Below are 4,226 nucleotides of genomic sequence, written 5' to 3'. Positions count from 1 at the left end.
AAGCAAAGAAGCTAAAGACAGGTGGCCAGCCAGAGAAAACTGATGTTTCTTAAGAATGCGCCAGATAAACAAAATAAGAAAGTCCCCTCGTTTTAATAACACCAAGAAGAAACAACGGTTTCTTTCTTTTATGAAAATCGTTACGAGGATTTCGACCAGCTTTTTCATTCGTTTCAAAGGAAAACTTGAAGTCACTGAGAATTTTCTGGTAAGTTGTTAGTTCGTTTGAAAATAAAAAGAACGACGCGTTTATCAAAATCTTAATTCAACCGATTGTTCCTTTTTTAAACTTACGTTGGAGCGTAATTCACCCTCGTAGGGAGGAAAAGCCGAGTCTGTCCGTTGAAGGAAAACAGTCACAGACCTAGAGTAAGTCGGCGTCATCATGTTTTACACAAGGAACGCATCATCCTTCACTTGGTACACCCTGCCTTTGTGCGGCATTTTACTTTTTTTCCAAAATGCTTTAAAATTCTCCCATACTTCGTTAAACTTAGTGAAAAAAAATCCTTAGGTTCCCATTTATAAACTGCATCTTTTCTGTAAAGAAAACGGACTAGCAGTGATATCTCATTTTATTTATTTATTTACTTTTTCCCCACCTACAGCACCTGGTCTTCCTAGGTGGTCTCCCATCCAAGTACTAACCAGGCCAGACTCTACTTAGCTTCCGAGATCAGATGGGACGGGCTTGTTCAGGGTGGCGTGGCTGTCAACGGTATCCCATTTTAGAGATACAAATGTCGAGGTTCAAGGATGTTCAGTTACTCTCCCAAGGTCATGAAAAGTTAATAAGAAAGCCAGAAAACGAAGTGATGTCTCCATCTTAGCTGATATTAGACATTTTGCACATTTTACGATGCAAGTGTGTGTGTGTGTATGTGTGTGTGTGTGTGTGTGTGTGCACGTGCGCAAGCATGCACACATGTCCAGTAGAGAAGACGGACTCTGCCAAAAACTGGAATTCTTTTGTTATTATTTGTTAGCATCCTCAATCAAAAATGGATTCATCTGAAACAGAACCATTGTTTCAAGTTAGCTCGTTTAATCTGAAGAGAGGATTATAGAATCAGCTTAGTGAGTAAAATTAACTCGCATAAAAAGCAGCTACTCAAGCCCCTTTATTCTCCGAGTGCAGAAATTGACACATTTTCATGATAATCCCAAAGGATAAGAGTCCTAAGGAACATGAAATGAAAAAACAAACAGGTGTCTGACTGCTTGAGTCCTAGGCAAAGAACTATTTCATTAAAAAAGCTTCACGAACAAAATAATACAAATTGAAGCAATCCTTACCTTGGGTGGACGGCACAAGAGCGGGGAGGCCGTCACTGGAAAAGAAGACTGGCCAGCTCTGATACCCGCTGGCTTCCCGGAACGAACCAGAAAGGCCAGAAGAGCAGCCTCAAAGTTTAAAAAGTCAGGGTTTTTTCAAACCCGTTATACATATTTATGACTCTTTTATTTAGGGTCCATTTGCTTGTCATCACAGTAAAAAGTAACTTCAAAGAGGACCCAGAATTCTCACTCTGAGGTGAAGGTCCTGTTTGGTAGGTGGCATGAGGAGAATTCGCTGTATCTTTGTCGTTCCTGTGGCTTTTTACTCCAGCTGAGCACAGCCATACGAACTCAGTGTTTTAGAGCAAACTCAGACTCAGGAATGACTTTGTGTCCCTTTTATGGGTAAGACGCAGAGAGGTTACAGCTCTTGCTTAAGATCACACAGCTAAAAATCACAGGGCCAGAGCTGGGCTTTCATCCCAGCCCCCTTCAGGCTCTACAGCTCTCCATTGACCCAGCTACCTGGTTCCAATCCCAGCTCTACCACTTACGAGCGGTGTGACCTTGGGCCAGTCATTCAATCTTTCTGCACTTCGTCTGCACCCAGCTCGTAGGACACCGCGCGAATGGGTGAGTCGTATCTGGAAAGGCTCTGAAACGGTGATGGCATGTGGCAAGTGCTTGAGAAGAGTTCGCAGTCACCATCATCATCATGATTATTATGTCGACCCCTCGATTTACTGTGTTTAAGTGTGGTAGAGGACTTAAAAGAAAAGATGTATTTTAAGTGTTGTGTGATTTTTAGGGCAGTCTCAAAAAGTGAGATCTTGGATTCGCCCCTCAGTCAAAAGGAGCTTCGATTTCTACATTTGACAAAAGGACAGAATGACACTTGTTCTATCTAAGTCATACAGTTAGGTGATCAGCATCTGGAAGGTATGCAAACTGTTTTCAAAAAAAAAGAAAGAGGTGACATTTACGGAGGCACCACAGGTGCTCAGTGATTTACGATACTCGATTAAGGTAATCCTCCTCAAAACCCTGTTGTGGACATCCCACAAAGACAGGAGGGTCACCCACTCAAACTCTGGCTTGGAGTCAAGACTGAAAATGCCACACACGCAGGCACACACACACACACACACATGCACGCGCACACACACACCAACAGGGTATGAAGCTTTCAAGGCTGCTTTCTGGGGAGAGCAGACAACCTCCTCCAGAGAGGTCCATGATGGTTTGAGAGAGCAGGGAAGGACACTGGCTTGGGGTTTCACTGCAGACGGGGGGAGGGGACAGTATAGCATGACTTGGGCTTCCACAGCCTGAACCTCTTGCCAGCACCGCATGAAACAACTACACTATCTTATCAGTTTGCCTAGTTGTGGGGCAGAAGCGGAAGATGGACAGCTGAGACTTAAAAGCTGTCGGCGGTCAAACATCAAAAAGCAGAATCAGACTCTTACGAACCCTGTGAGGTAGACAGATCCCTCCTTTGAAGATGAGGAGACTGGGGCTCAGTCAGTTTAGATCACCTGTCACAGCAGGTTGAACTTCGGCGTCTCAGCCTCAAACCCACACGTCCTCCCTTCGCACCAGTTCCCAGATGCTCCGAGTTCCTGTCACCAGGTGATACAAGCATCGCCTGACCCCACGGGCTTTTTGACGTCAGTCAGCTGACCACGGAAAAGCCGAAGGCAGCTTTAATCTGGTTTAACCCCAATTAATGGTGTATGGTTTTCTCAATTTTCTCCATGGAAGGAAGGAAGAAATGAAGGGAGGACGAAAAGGGGCATTTGAGAGTTAAGTTCTAATGTTTCCATTACATTATTGTCTTTGCAGCCACAAGGAAGGATAACAATGTTTAAAGTGTCTTCACATATGGGTGAAATTCCAGTTCCAATTTACCCAGTGAGCCTTAGGTTGTAGTGCAGCAAAGGCTGACATCCATCCGCTTATCTGTAATTGAGTGTGTGAACGGTCTTTTTTTTTTTTTCCTGTTTATCGTCTTTCTTAAGATTGCCCCTTTTTCCCCCATAGAAAATAAAGTCTCGAGCATGGCCGCAAAATCATGAACGATTTTATTCAAATGCTTAGGAATCAATTTTTCATGGATTATAAGGCTCTGAACCATCTCCATTAAGTCCTGCGTAACCAAGCCGGATCAGGTTCCAAATCTGCCAGGCTTTCCTGTTAGAATTACAGTTACCCTCGCCCCAACCAGGAACTCGGAGCAGCCCGTATTGCTTTTCCTCCGGTGGGAGCACTCGGCACAGCCCGGAATGGGAGCCATGCAGCAAACCTGATCTGTTTTGAACCAGTTGGTTCTGCAATATTTATACAGTAGTTCATGACTCTTTCCTGAATGAATTACATTAAATATCACACCACTACTTAAGACAAAAATTATTTATGCTTCTCTGTTACTCATATTTAGGAACCACTAAAAAGCCCTTTGCCTTTCTTGAAGAGTTCTTATATCTATTTTGAGGGTCGCAAAAAAAAAAACACAAACAAAACAAAACAAAACAAAAAAAATGGAGTTGAGTGAAATTCCCAATGTCCAGTCATTCTTCCCACTAAGTAAAACCTATGTGTGCTTTACTCTTCCTTCTCCAGTCTATCCCTCTACACTCCAAGTCCCAATCCTCTATTTCTTTCCGGGATGGAATTCAGACAGGTAAATATAACAGCGTTTAAGAGAAGCATTCGGCCAACTTATTTCTTCAGGAAAAGTAATATAAATTATCAGTCAACTCGGGAAATTACTAAATGAGATTTTGCCCTATCAGTTAGAATGGCTCCAACAGGCATTTCCCCAAAGAGTCATCATGTCCCAGATGTCATGCCCCAGATCTGCTGTGGATGGTCATGTCACACACGCCCATCATCATCACCATCATCATCATCCCCTTTGAGGGAATTAAAGCCTATTGGAACCAGTT

The 4,226-nt window shown here is 43.3% G+C and overlaps 1 pseudogene; it reads right to left on the bottom strand.

The window, feature by feature from the left end:
• Window positions 1-599: 599 nt before the first annotated feature.
• Window positions 600-717, bottom strand: LOC111742412 (annotated as a pseudogene).
• Between the last annotated feature and the right edge of the window lie 3,509 nt (window positions 718-4,226).

The sequence above is a fragment of the Pteropus vampyrus genome, unplaced genomic scaffold (assembly GCF_000151845.1).
Source record: "Pteropus vampyrus isolate Shadow unplaced genomic scaffold, Pvam_2.0 Scaffold93, whole genome shotgun sequence".
Lineage (NCBI taxonomy): Eukaryota > Metazoa > Chordata > Mammalia > Chiroptera > Pteropodidae > Pteropus > Pteropus vampyrus.
The sequence above is the reverse complement of the archived record's forward strand: the minus strand, read 5'-3'. Positions and strand labels throughout refer to the sequence as shown.